Here is a 15811-nt window from a genome sequence, read left to right on the forward strand (position 1 = left end):
TGCTCCCATACCTGACCTGACCTGATTCTGCCGTTGTATCCAGAGTTCTTGCAATGTGTTCAAGCAGCAGAAGTGATATATACACAGCATAATTATGTCTGTATCTGTTGCATGCACAACAGCTCGATGGTGATCAAGATATTCCACACAATACGCAAGATGAGCAATAATCCTTGTGTCTGCCTCTTCATGTTCTTCACAAGGTAAGTCCAGAACTGAACTTGATGCTGATGTGATGGAAAGAGTGTGACCTTTGTTTTCCATCATACTACCAAGAATGATGGTCACTCCATCCGGAATAGCTTCAGGACTCTCACAAAGGGAAGTGCCAATGAAGTTCTGAAGATTTCCTTTATTTCTTGGATTCTTCATGAATAAATTCCAGTCCGGAATTTCTAGACTCTTGGATGGTGAGAATTGTCTTGCCTGGTCTGTCTGGTTTCTCCTCTGCTGCTCATCACCCTTCAAAGTATGGCTATCATCAAAATCATACTGATCACCAATGATGTTGACACAGGTGCACATTTCAGGTTTCAACTGCAGGATACACCTGCTTGCGAAGATACAGCTGGGGAAGTTCACCAAATGTTTTCGCACCCATTTTTTGGTATTTATTTACAAATGCCATTGTGTCTACCAGATAAACTGTGTATAGGTCACTCTGTGGTAATGATGGCAGCTGCAAAACAACATCCTGCTCAGCTTCAGCAATTAGCACTGCCACGAAATCAGACTCGTTGCCTTTGCGCATTACAACCCCCTGTGCTAAGCGTGGATCAACCTCAAACAGGGATGATGGATAGTCTGTCCACTCATGGGAAAATGCAATCTGTCTTGTGACTGGGTCGGCATCTCGATAGAAACACAGCACACGTGTAGTTGCAGTCTTATCTTGATAGATCCTGATTAAACTCTGTTTCCTTGATGGTTTTGATTTCTTCTGTGAGGAGAAAGTTACCAGCTTCAGTGGTTCAATCATAATAGAGACCACCTCTTCTGCTTTCATAATGGCTTCCATGCCCTTAGCTTGAGCATGGACCAAGTCTTTTGAAGCAGCCTTCTCACTAGTTGCTCTATTGAGCAGAACCACTTGGTTGTTACACTGGAATGGGTTTATCATCTGCTGGCATATCACTTTCTTGATCTCCTCAACATGCATATGTTCTTCTGTTGCCTGCTTCTGTGTTTCTCCATGATGAGTAGATTCCTGTTGGCCTAGATTAGCCATAGACTTTATGTTCTCTGATACAGCTGTGAGAAATGGTGCCGTTTTCACATATTTATCTCGAGCAGCTGGTGCCTGAGATATGCCTTTGAACAGAGATGTCTTCCCTTCATTGTTGTATGTCTGCTCCAGGGCCATGTCACTCCAAACACCATTGAATTTTCCTTTGGAAGAGTGAACTGTGAAGTACCCAACCTGGATCCAGCAAACCTTAACCGAACTGTGTTCAATAGAGTAAGAGGATTTTGGGGGTAGGGGTAACTTTGGTTGACAAAAATGTTAATTTTCTCTTTAAAAATTGATAGAACTCAATCAAATTTGCTGTTTTAATTAGCCATGGATACCATGTTCATATCACATTAAGAGAAATTAGTATTCTAATGCAGCATCTGCCTATGATAAGAAAAGTTCTAAAGGCCATCTTCAGAAAACGTTATTTTTAAGGCATTTTTCACAAAATTATGTACTTTTACGAGGTTTACTTTCACAAAGGCAATTTTTTTTTGTCATTTTACAATGCACTGATTGAATTCTTACATTTAGTTCACATTTATTTTTCATGAATGTGATTTTTTAATTTTTTAGAAATTTTATTGACAATTGCTGTTTTATCAAATTTTTCAAATCTTCCTCAAACAAAAACGGCCGCCAAAATTTTTCGCAAGAGCTTATGAATTGCCAACATTGGTTTTCATGAACTGCAAACATATATCTAAACATCCTGGGGGTGTAAAATTTTATAGCAGAGGCTGTAAGGTCCAACCCTAAAACAGCCTCGTACACAGGTTGGCTCCCGGACTAATATATATATATATATATATATATATATATATATATATATATATATATATATATATATATATATATGTATATATATATATATATATATATATATATATATATATATATATATATATATATATATATATATATATATATATATATATATATATATATCATGCTCTTGCACGTACTTTATCTAATTGTACATAATTTATAGACGTACTCACATTCTAATTGTTCATAATTTATGTAGATGGACTCACATTCTAATTTGACCTACTTTATTGACGTACTCACTTTCTAATAGAACATACTTTATAGAATGGCGGAGGTATGTGCTCTCTGCCATACCCTTCTAGTTTTGTTCTGTAACAACAGGTAATTGTGGAAATGGTAGTGTTGAGATGTAGCTTTTAATGGGCTTAAAAGACATTGGAAGCAAATGCTGTTTTATGTATCTATGGAGTGTAATGTATATATGTAGCCTAATGTTGGCGCAGTGGTTAGGGCAGCGGCTTGGGATCCAAAAGTTCCTGAGTTCAAGCCCCGTTGGGCCACTGAATTAATACACCAGGGGGTTGACTCAGCCTGTCATCCTTCCGAGGTCGGCGAAGTGAGTACCAGTGCACTGGGCCGGTGTATACCCCGGTTAAAATAGGTGTACCATATCCCTGTGTCGTAAGAGGCGACCAGGGTTGCGTCAGGAAGGGCGTCCGGCACGTGTAAAACATGTGCCAAATCACTATGCGGATCATACGGATGATCCGCTGTGGCGACCCCTAACGGGAGCAGCCGAAAGAAGAAGAAGATATATATATACGAAAGAAAAAGAAGATATATACGTGTCTGTATGTATATATTTAAATATATATGTATATATATATATATATATATATATATATATATATATATATATATATATATATATATGTGTGTTTTTTATCATGCTCTTTTACATACTTTATCTAATTGTAAATAATTTATAGACGTACTCACATTCTAATTGTTCATACTTTATATAAACGTACTCATATTCTAATTCGACTTACTTTTTTACGTACTCACATTCTTATAGTACATACTTTATAGAATGGCAGAGATATGTGGTCTCCGAATTGTCCTAGTTTTGTTCTGTAACACCAGGTAATTGTGGAAATGGTAGTGTTGAGATTTATTTTTTAATAGGCATAAAGGACATTGGAAGCAAATGCTGTTTTTATTTTTCTTTGGAGTGTAAACCTAATGTGCATTACCACTTGGATTATTTCCTGACATTACTCAGCTAAATGCCCTCATTGCGTGCTTTGCCAGGCGCTGTTGTGGGAAACAATGTGACTGAAAAATTATATAAAGGAATGTTGGGTTGGATAATGCCTCAGTGATCCTTGCACATCACGTGACTTCAAAATCAAAACAAATATTTCTAAACTCAATCTTATATCCTCTTCAAAAACCTAACCCAAACTCTATGGCTTTGTATAACCCTAAATGTCGGTAATATTGCTTTTGAATCAGCTTTTCCTCTGCATTATTTTTGCAATGATTTACCACAACGTTAGTTTGGTATATAAGTGAAAATGTCACCTTCAGCTTGTTCCCAAACAAATAATAACGAGATAGAGCAATTAGAGATTGCAAACCCTCACGAGGAGTTATTTTGCGTGGTGTATTTTGTGTGGTGTTTGTATGCAGATGATGCATTGAAGACATAGGTTCATGTTTATAAAGTGAAAAAATAGACCTTCTCGGTTTTATTGTATAAATTCAGTCCAATAGTACATAGTCTATTGATGCACTCACATTCTAGTAATACAGCACACACTTCATATACGTAATCCCATTCTAATTGTACATAATTTATAGACATGCTCACATTTTAATTTTACATATTTTATAGACGTACTCACATTCTAATTGCACATACTTTAGAGATGCACTCACATTCGAATGGTACATACTTTATCGATGTATTCACATTCGAATGGTACATACTTTATCGATGTACTCACATTCAAATTGCTCATACTTTATCGATGTATTTACATTCGAATGGTACATACTTTATCGATGTACTCACATTCAAATTGTACATACTTTATCGATGTACTCATTCTAATTGTACATACTTTTCGATGTGTTCACATTCTAATTGTACATAATTAACCTCCACCATCGAAGATCAGAGGTTACTGTTTTCACCCCTTTCTGTTTGTTTGTTTGTTTGTGAACAGTATTACGGAAAAACTCCTTGACGGATTTTGACGAAACTTGGTGGGGGGTTAGGTTTGGTCCAAGGATCATGCCATTAGATTTGGGACTTGGTCCAAAATCCAATATGGCCGCTATGGTGGCCAATTTGAAAAAAATATTTGAATTTTTTTTTGGGAATTTCTACATGTTTAAAGTGATTTCCAACCCCCCCCCCAAAAAAAAAAATTGTTGGAGAAAAAAAAAATTGGCAAATTTTTTTCAACAAAATTTCGATTTTTTTTTTTGCATTTCTACATGTTATAAGTGATTTCCAACAAAAAAACATGCCTAAATTATAATTGCGGCTGATTTTGGAACTTCAGGTGGATATAACCACGTAAAATCAATTTCTGTCTCAAGGAATCTAGTTATGACAAATGAATTGAGTATGTAAAAGTTAAAAGTAAAAGGGAAAGTTGCAAACTATAACTCTGTGAGCACTGTTGACGTCAAATTGAATGAATAGGATATCAGGTTCACTTGAGTGACCTAGCAGTATCGGCGGCGGAGGTTTTGCACTCCACCGAGTGCTCCCCCTCTAGTTTATAGATGTACTCACATTCTAATTGCACATACTTTATAGATGTGTTCACATTCTAATTGTTCACACTTTGGAGGTGTACTCACATTCTAATTGTACATAATTTATAGATGTATTCACATTCTAATTGAACATATTCATAGATGCATTCACATTGTAATTGTACATACTTTATAGATGTACTCACATTCTAATTGTTCATGATTTAGACACGTACTCACATTCTAATTGTACATAATTTGTTGATGTACTCACATTTTAATTGTACATAATTTATAATGTACTCACATTTTAATTGTACATACTTTATAGATGTACTCGCATTCTATTTGTACATAATTTATTGATTTACTCACATTCTAATTGTACATAATTTATAGACGTACTCACATTCTAATTGTATAGAATTTATAGACATACTCACATTCTAATTGTACATAATTTATAGACGTGCTCACATTCTTATTGTACATAATTTATGGATGTACTCACATTCCAATTGTACATAATTTATGGATGTACTCAAATTCAAATTGGAAATAATTTATGGATGTACTCACATTCTAATTGTACATAATTTATGGATGTACTCACATTCTAATTGTACATAATTTATTGATGTACTCATTCTAATTGTACATAATTTATTGAAGTACTCACATTCTGATTGGACATAATTTATGGATGTACTCACATTCTAATTGTACATAATTTATGGATGTACTCACATTCTAATTGTACATAATTTATGGATGTACTCACATTCTAATTGTACCTAATTTATGGATGTACTCACATTCTAATTGTACCTAATTTATGGATGTACTCACATTCTAATTGTGCATAATTTATGGATGTACTCACATTCTATTTGTACATAATTTATGGATGTACTCACATTCTAATTGTACATAATTTATGGATGTACTCACATTCTAATTGTACATAATTTATGGATGTACTCAAATTCAAATTGGACATAATTTATGGATGTACTCACATTCTAATTGTACATAATTTATGGATGTACTCACAATCTAATTGTACATAATTTATGGATGTACTTACATTCTAATTGTGCACACCTTTCGAGGTACTCGGTTGAAAAACGTAATGTGCAATCATGGTTACCACCAGGTGGCTTTTTTGGCCTACTTTAGCACATTATGTGTGGACAGATGGACAGATGGACAGACAGACAAACAAACAAAGTAACAAACAAACAAAATAACAAACGCAATACCCTTCAGCCAAGGCAAAAATGCTTTCACTAATATTCTTCAGAAGAGAGCTCTTTAAAAAATACAAAATACCCACATAGCGCACAATATTACTGTAACTTCGTTTCAAATTTGGAACCAAATGAGTGGACTATCCAAATGTGACTCGTGAAGAAATGGGTGTACTTGGGTGTGCATGGGAAGATTTCAAGCTCATAACATCTCCAGAAAAAAGTCAATTTTTTTCATCACTGTATAATTTAAACTATATTTTCAACTATTCAACTAACAAACAGACACAGACAGATTCTATAATCTGTCTAAGTCTGTTTGTTTGTTTGACTTATCTGCATTCCTCAACCACTGGATGGAATGAGTTGAAAACTTGTGGCTGTACTTGGGATGTGTCCAGGAGTGGTTTACGTGATAAAACATTTTTTTTATCGCCCCCAGTATTGATAGTAAGAATGGTGGAGCCCAAATTCACTCTGTAAATGCACATTGTAAAGTGCCACTCCCGGTGTAAGATGGTATTACAAGTCATCATTATATATGCCAATTCCCTGCATCAAAACCATATACATCAGAGAAGTGTGGGAATTATCCTCCTATAATATTACACGATGCCTGGTGTTGGATTCATGCTTAGGGTCGTGGGCTTGGGATCCTAGAATCCTAAGTTCAAAACTCCCTAACTGTTGAATTAATATCAGGTGGGGTTGACTCTGCCTGTCATCCTTCCGAGGTCGGCAAAGTGAGTGCCAACTTGCTGGTATCCTGTGTCGGAATGGCGAACTGTCCAGGATTGTGTCCAATAGCCAAGGAGATTGCTGAGACAGCACCAACTCTCTGCACAGAGTATGGTCCCATTGGATGGATGGAATATCACACTGCTTGTGTGATTGTTTTACTTCTATGCACTCTTGAACCACTAGACCGAATGAGCTGAAAAATGACAGATGTACTTGGGTGTGCATGTGAAGCTTTTAGGCAGTTTCTTTAAATAAATAAAAATCATACTCCCAGAAGTAGAAACATTCTGAGAACTGAACTGATGGACAGAGCGAGTTAAGAACTTGTGGTTGTATTTGGGGTGTTAGTTTTAAGCGGTTAAAAAACACAGAGGCGGTATAGCGCCGACTGGTGGGTGCCAGTATTACAAACTAGGTATAATGATAAACACTGTAGACGTCTCGAAACTGGAGGAATTAACACATCTGTAAGAAAGGGTTCTTTGCTAGTACCTCCATAATTCCACCCTTCACTGTTTTTGTAAGAGTATGCCGACCAATGTTTTCTAATTCTATGATCATAGCAATGACTTATTACACCTAATATTAAATATTATGAAAGTACCCATATCAAAACACAAAACGATTTTTCTATTAACATTAATCCCTTGAGTCCATATTTGACAAGGGTCTGTACGACCCCATTCTCCCCTTTTGTCGTATTTCTTAAAGTGGTGTTTTATACATTTCAAGAGAGAATAAAAAAATTTCCAAGGTAGATAACATAACATTGGTTAGATAAAAAAACAACTTTTTCCAATTTGGTAAATAAAAACGGATCCCTAATTGTCACCGAATGTACCCCTCCCTCTCCCAAAAGAAAAACATGCACGTAACAGTGCACACCATGAATGGTGGTCTTAAAGAATGATCACACACGGAATGTTCATGCAAAACCAATAAAGTGCTGTTTTCTATCAGAGAAATACTCCATGGGTGGCCAGAATAATATCTGCATGATGTGTAATCCCAAGATAGCAAAGCAAGAATAGAGCCCTTAGAATCCCTCCTTTCCAAAAAGGAAAAACTGCCACAAAACGTTCCACAGTCGACAAGTGGGAAAAAACTCCTCGAAGGAGGTAAAACCGAGTTTGTTATTTTTAGTCTCTAAATGGGACAGCTTATCGAAGACCTGCTTTCAACAAGAGAAGAAGTGATGGCAGCTCAGTCATGGCCACTTGAAGCTCGCATACCTGACACTCTCGAGGCTGACACGCATACCTGACACTCTCGTCCGTGTCGTGTTTATTTTTTATTATTCTATCAGTCAAAGAGCAGCCAGTTTCTCGAGGTCGGTTCTCCTATGCCTGAGATCGCACTGTAAGAGCAGTGGTGATTGTCAGAATTAATTTCATAAAGAACATCGTCGTCAGGTCATTATCAGAAAAGGAGGATAATTGTTGGTTATCAGGGAGGTGAAAAAATAATAACCTTCTGTTGTCGTTTTGTTCATTTGTGTGATGAGTCAAAGTGATGGGAAAGATGAGTTTTAAAAGTTCTGTCAGGAAAGTTGGAAAAGTGACAACTGGGCCGATCATTTAGAATCTAAAGGTAGTAGATATGGCTGGCTAAAGACAAATAACACATCAGAAGAACAGCATAACTATGTGATTGATCACATGTTAAACGAGAAACCTACAAAACTACATTAAGTGTTGAAGATTCCATTTTTTAAAGAAGAGGTGGGTAGTTATTTGATCGAAAAAGTGGCAGGAAGAATGGGTGAGAGTGATGAATGCTGTGGAACAAAGTAGCGCAGAGAGTGAAGGTGACGAAGAGAAAGGAATGGGAGAGTGAGAAGAAGCTTTCATCTTTTGATTACGAAATACCTGATAAAAGGCTCCGAAACCATTTGATAAAAAGGTTTTGCATACATTTTTCACAACCATATATTTTCCATTATGCTTTTAAGTTTTATCAGTCACTCCTCTTTAAAATAATTTTGTCGTGATCCATGGCATAGTGGAGTAAAAATCACAAAGGAGCATGTACATAAATGACAGAGAGGATATTTGGATACATCATTGTGTGTGTGTGTGTGTGTGTGTGTGTGTGTGTGTGTGTGTGTGTGTGTGTGTGTGTGTGTGTGTGTACATATATATATATATATATATATATATATATATATATATATATATATATATATATATATATATAATGCAATTTTAAAACAGTTTAACTGTCTGAAGTCATTTTCAATATTCTATATTTCATTAGCAGACTCTCCTCACAGCCCACATGCCACAAAGACTGTTCCGGATAGTTTTCGTGAATGCCTGAAACCATATATCATGCCTAAACCCAGGGCCGTGGTGGCTCTTCCAATGGACACGGGGGGGGGGGAGGGGGGAGCGTGGCTCGAGCGAAAACAGGGAACTGACTATAAAAATCTGGAGCAGAGGGCTTCTTACTGAAAGAGAGAGAGACTTTGATCGGAGCTTAAGAATGTTTCCGGATTCTGTTGAACTGCTCACTTCATATTTGCACACCCACATGGGTCCTTTGTATTCTTCTCTCTGTCCTTCCTTTCGCTTTGTTCACTCGTTCTCGCTTCTTGTGTTCGAGCTTTGGAGCAATTATCATTATCTTTGGAGTGACTTTATAGATTGCCAAGTTCATTGGTGGCACAACTACGGCCCAAAGCACTTCTTGTTGACACTTTCCTTCATGCTTTATCTATCCATTCCTCATCACTCGCAATCTTTGCTTTACTATTTATTCTTTGTTCTTTCCTGCATCTTCTGTCTCTGTCCTTTCACTATCTTCCTTACTGCTTTGCCTTCTGTCCTTGTGTACAGGCCCATAGCCAGGGCTCAGTATTAAGGGGGGCATATGAACTGGATGGGGGGGCACAATTATTATATTTAATATTTTTGATAACCCGGCTTATTTGAATACAAAAATTTAATATTTTTGAATACAATAATAGTATTGTATTCATGCAGCATTGACACATCTATACTGAGGTTGCCGTCGCATACGAACCAAATTGATCTCATCAAGATTAAATATGTTCCGATGTTTTTGGCCTAAAATTATTCGAATGCAGGAGAGCCGCAACAAACTGGCACATTCACAATGCCGATATTCAATGATTCGACAATTGGCACCAATTCAGGTGCACTTATACAAGGTGTTGTGAAGAATTGGCATTAGAAAATTAATATACCAGAGATATAATGACTAAACGGGGGAGGTTGGCACCAGAATCAGTGCACTTTGAAATAAGATACAGTAGGCTATGACCTGCGATCATCACGTTAAACTATCAACAGCAAATACGACCAGCCTGAAGATACCACAAGGTCCGCATTTAAAGCAGTCAATTACACAGGGGTAAGGTTATGCACAAAGCACTAGATATGGGATATGCAAAGCACCAAACACAACGTTTAACTTAAACATCAGAAGTATAAAGCAGCCTACCACGGCGGGTGCTGACCACAACCACACTGCAACCACAAGCACACTGCAACCACAACCACAACCACACACGCATCACCAGCAGTCACACACACAATCTGACCTCGTATAGTTTTTATACCGCTGTACTCGCTGTCAGAAGAGCTGCAGGCGACGTGTCTTGGTGTGGAATCTTCTGAGGACCTTCTCCTTCCATTCATTCAGGCATTTGCGTGTGAGGTCTCTCTCGAAGGCCAGCCGTACCAGTTGTGCCTTGCGTGCATGGCACATGGACCGTCGATGGACAGTGAAGACATTCCTCAATGTTGAGAATGAGTTTTCACACATGGCAGTGGACGCACCAAATGTTAGTCCAAGTCTCATAGCAGTCACTACACTTGGCATGGCTTCCAGCGTTTCGTGGTATGTTGGGAGAATTTTTGTGTTGTCCATCTCTCGTTTGGCTGCTTTTCTGTCTGTGAGCGAATAAACTGCTTTGCAACCACACACTCTGTTTCACTGATGGTTGACTTTGTTAATGTCATTATGTGCTGGAGCAAGTGGGGATCCAAAAACGTGCCATTTTCAGGATTCAAGGCAGTGAGTGAACGGGCGAGTTGTGTGTTGCGCTCACTGAAGCGCTGAGCGAACTCGCCAATCACAGTGTCAATTGCGCAGTAAAAAAAACCCTCTGCAGTTCCGTCTTGTCATTGTCGTTGTTTTGTCCTGTATTCTCCAAAACTACAAACTGTTCCAAGTTCTGATGCATTGTGCGTCTCCGTTTTGGTGGTGCAGGTGTAGAAGTGCGAGCATTGTTGGCCTTATTCCACAGATCAGTGAACTCATCCTCAGAGCGGAGTTTCTTCACGCACTCTGTAGCACTCGCCACCAGTTCCAACCCCGTTAGCAAGTCCATGTCCTCTGCCTGCAAGAGTCTGTTAGGGCCATCTAACAACATCAGCAGTTTTTGTACAAAGATAGCAATGAACATGAAGGCAGGCCCAGAGACTTCCCGCAAAAGCCCAATAGCCTCCATCCTCATCTCTGCACCGTAGGCGCACTCTGCATCAATCTCCGACAGTCAGGATGTGATATCCTTAAAAGATCCTATGATCACAGACACGGTGGCTAAATGTCCCGTCCACCTTTGATCAAGAAGTCGTTTTAACCGCTCACCTTTATACTGTGCAGCAACAGTGGGCTTTCTGAAGATTTTGTACAGGCAACAACAAACCTCGACGAAATCAGTGACAGCGTTCTCTGCTGCCAGTGCGTGGATAACTACCAGATGGAGTTGGTGATTTAAGCAGTAGACATAGGGATTTCTCTTTCCAATATCTCTTGCAACAACTTTTGCACCCCACCGTGCTTCCCAGCCATTACCGAAGCCCCGTCGTACACCTGACTTAATATTTTTGAGGTGTCAAGTCCTGTTTTTGTCAGCTCTGCAATTATTAGGTCTGTCAATGTTTTTGCATCTCCAGCGTCGGCTGTAGCTATTGTGAGTAGACGCTCTGTTGCTTCATTTGATGCCGATACAAAGCGAATGATGATTGATATGTTCTCACATTCAGTGGGGTCCTTCGTCCCATCCACCTTGATAGTAAACCACGATGTGCCTACTTCTTCCACGATGGCATCCGTCACAACATTACTCAATGTGCAGATCAGTTCATTCTGCATTTCCGGACTAGTATGGGTTGCGTTTCGTGGGATATGCTGTATTATTTTGGCGAGCTCGGTGTCTTTTTTGAGTGTGTAGCTTAAAAGCGAGAGGAAGAGCCGACTGTGCCCATCTGACATATCTTCAAAAATATCAAGGCTCCCTCTAAAAGGTATCTGATTTTCGGCGAGAAATCCCACAACATCTATAAGAGCAGACACATAGTATCGGTTTCTATTTTGCTGGTCAGCATTGAAGAGTGTGGAAATCTCCTCACCACAATTGATGCGCCTCTCATTCTCCTTCCACCTCAAAACACAAGTTAAATGTTCCTTTGAAGTTGCATGTTTGTGAAACCCCCTGTTTTTCTCAACGGCATGTTTCCAATTCCGGTAGCCTCGCACTGTGAAAGTAGAGTCCACTGGGCCACGTGCGGTGTTAAACTTCCTACATGGATCGCAGAATGCTGCATCTGTCTGCACACTGTATTCCAGCCATTCATTAGTCTGGTACTACGAGGACACAAACGAGCGACTCTTGTTCTGCAAAAGATGGCCAGGGTACCACTGTAGAACAACTCGATTGGGTCTCTCACTTCCAAGATCATCGGGAAACGGCTTGACAGTCACACCCGACCCCGAGGCCACCGCTGAGCGTGGAAACTCAGCTGTCTGCGCTGGGGCTACAGCTGCAGGGCTGACGTTGCTGGCTTGGCCAGAATGGCCAGCTTCTGTCGGTATTTCATCGACATGATCGTCTTTTCCTCCTCCTCCTCCTCCTCCTCCTCCCACAACATGTCTTTCATCATCTTCTTCATTTTCGTCGCTTACATTTTTTCCTTTTCTGAGCCATTTTCGTTTGTCCATCATCGACGTCTTTTTCTCCTGCTGTGAGCTCGTGCTCTGTGATTCGTCCCTCGCGACTCACGTCACTAATCTCGTGAACGCGTCACTAATCTCGCGACTCGCGTCACTAATCTCGCGACTGGCGTCACTAATCTCGCGTCTCGCGAGATTTCACGGTTGACGGTTTTATTTATTAAATGATCCATCCATCAAAAACAGGTTTTATCTGCATCATTTCAAATGTAAGCACGATTGTAAACACACATATTATTAATTTTTATTATAAAATTACTTTTGTAAGATGGAGGGTTGACGGGTTGTGAAGGTCACGTGGTGCACGTGCACTTCATCTTTAATAATGTAAATTTATGTCTTTTCCTTAATCATATTATCATATTATGACTATATTACATTTATACCTAACTTACAACCAATCAGGTAACCTGCTCAATAGGGTCTCCATATCGAATACGCTGATTGGCTATTCCTTAAAACTAAATGATCCACGATATATATAGAACCACCCACAACATCGACATTCGACACGAGGTCTTGGCTGCCGGTGTTGGTGCTTGTGTTATTATCTTTTATCTTGTGGTCTTGGACTGTATTGTCTTGCCAATTGCTTTTGGAGATGCGCTGGGAAGCGCACACTTATCTCTTGACTCTTATTCAAAGGAGGATATTATTAAAGAACAGTTTATCCAAGAAGGCCTCCATTATTCACCACACTGAACATCTGGAATAAGGGTTTTAGTTCACACAGGTGAACTCTTAAACAGCAAGGTCACAGTGGGCGCTCACCCTTAAACACTAAGTTGTTCACAGGGTGCAACAGGGCATAAATGGGTGGCGTACAAGTGGGGGGGCACCAGATGCGCCATGGGGGGCATTGCACCCAAATGCCCCCCCCCCTAGCGACAGGCCTGCTTGTGTACCTTCACCTTCACATGTCCACATCTGCCAGCTGCGTCTCTGGACCCCCCACCTCATCGACGTCACCCTGGCATCCTGCCAAGAGCCCTGTTAAAGACGTGCCACGAGTGACGCCACTGGCCCGTAGGGAAACACCGTAGCTGCGGCTGTATGAGGAGCTGAGCGCGGAGGGTTCCAGTTTCAGTTAGGACCTGGGAGACAGAGTCAACAGGCGATACCCACCGTCCCCACTGTGTTGGTGTGACATGTGCAGGGGCCCAGACTGTAGCCATCTATCTCTTTCTGTCATCTCATCTTACATGCCAATCACCACCTCTCTCTCTTTCACATTGGACACATGATGCCAGCCTACTGTTGAGTGATAATTCATTGTTAAGGTTCTGAAGGCAGGTATGTCATGCAGTGGTAATAGGAATGTCATACATGTTGTAAATACTTGCCTGTAAATACTTGCTTGCCTGCCATTGTAACCAATTGCCCCGAATACAAACTTGAAACTGTCTTGACTTATCCTGTCCTGTTTTGATCACGACATAGCATGCCTGAGAACCATTGACCCAGGGTTGATTGGCCTCTGAGAGGCGGTAGGGTGTGGCACGTGTGTCATGCTGGTTCGCTCGGCCAATTATTATCCGTTGCACAGCTGCCTACAATACTTCCCTCTGGCACGAAGATCCGAGCAGAGGGGAGTATTGTAGACGGTATCCGTGGTCTTTTTATGGATGCCGATTGGACTCTCAGAGTTATCTGAGAGCAGCGGGTTCAGTCACAATTGTGTCTCGTAAAAGAGTGTCCAGTGAGGTTTTATTCACAACTCTCAACCTCCACATATGCTCCAGCACTGTCGACACATTTAATTACTCAGACTGGCACCTTCGCTACTGCTGATCGCAACATGTTTTTCGGAATGTTGGTGAGAACATTGGTTATTCTCTCCTCCAGATCAAGGTTTTTCGACTTCACGCTATTGGACACTCTATCATTTATATTTTGTTTCATTAAAATCGGTTCATAAATAAAGCTGCTACAACAATATAAAATTGTGTAGTGACCTATATGCCTGGTGTTGGCTTAATGGTTAGGGTGGTGGGCTTTGGATCCTAGGGTCCTGAGTTCAAATCCTACTCAGCTGTGGAATTAATACCAGGTGGGGTTAACTTGACCTGTCATCCTTCCCAGGTCGGCAAAATGAGTGATAGAGTGCCAGCTTGCTGGTATCTCTGTGTCGGAGTGGCGAACCTGCCTGGGATTGTGCCCAATAGCCAAGGAGACTGCTTCAGCAACACCAATGCTCTGCACAGAGTATGGTCCCAATCTCCTCCTCCTCATCATTACTATGTTTCTGTAATTTTATGATGTAACACTGAAACAATTTCTTCGTGAATATGAGCAAACAACATTATGCAGTTCAAGATCATTTACAAAAAAAAGGCAAAGTTTTGACACCTCCACTCTTTTTCTCCCCACCCATCATCCTTTTGCATTTATGCTTCAAACATTATCCTTCCCCTCCCAACCTCCTTTTTTAAATTCGAAGCTATTCCTATCTCTTCCTTCACACCACTTGAAAGCCTCTATCCCTGAGCAGGGGTCAGCTTTTTGCGTGCTCCAATTATGGTACCCTTTCTTGTGGCAATGTTTTTACGGCCGGATGCCCTTCCTGATGCCAATCCGTCAGTCGCCTTCGACATGCAGGGATAATTACCAGTATACTGGTGCTCATTTCGCTGACCTTCAGAAGGATGACAGGCTGAGTCAACCCCCCTGATGCTAAGTCAGCGGCCAGCTGGACTCGAACTCAGGACCCCGAGGATCCCAAGCCACCGCCTTAACCACGAAGCCACACCAGGCTCATATTCCTATCTCCTTCCTTACTCCTCATTTTCTCAAATAAATTTTCTCATTTAAACTTCCTCACACACATCCTGGCATATGCTAAATGTAGACGACTAAATATGTCGCTACGATTGTTTATTGGTGGGATTCTTTCACATGCCATAATTACATGAGGAATGACAGTTTATAACCACTCTTGGAACAGCATTTCATACCATGCATGAAGAAACAATATAGACGGGTCAATATACAACCAGAACACCCGTACTCCAAAAAAATTGCAAATTTTTGTTTTATTGCATTTCCTTATATTTTAAGA

General features: G+C 40.0%; 1 long non-coding RNA gene across 1 annotated transcript in view; it reads right to left on the reverse strand.

Moving 5' to 3' along the window:
* The window catches only part of LOC147018053 (uncharacterized), a 47502-nt gene extending 34830 nt beyond the window's left edge, over positions 1-12672 (reverse strand). The window contains exon 1 of the long non-coding RNA XR_015062236.1: positions 10337-12672. This is a non-coding gene — a long non-coding RNA (uncharacterized LOC147018053). The remainder of the gene's footprint in view (positions 1-10336) is intronic.
* Between the last annotated feature and the right edge of the window lie 3139 nt (positions 12673-15811).

The sequence above is a fragment of the Eptatretus burgeri genome, chromosome 10 (genome assembly GCF_056783735.1).
Source record: "Eptatretus burgeri isolate ZD-2024b chromosome 10, Ebu_testis_v1, whole genome shotgun sequence".
Classification (NCBI taxonomy): domain Eukaryota; kingdom Metazoa; phylum Chordata; class Myxini; order Myxiniformes; family Myxinidae; genus Eptatretus; species Eptatretus burgeri.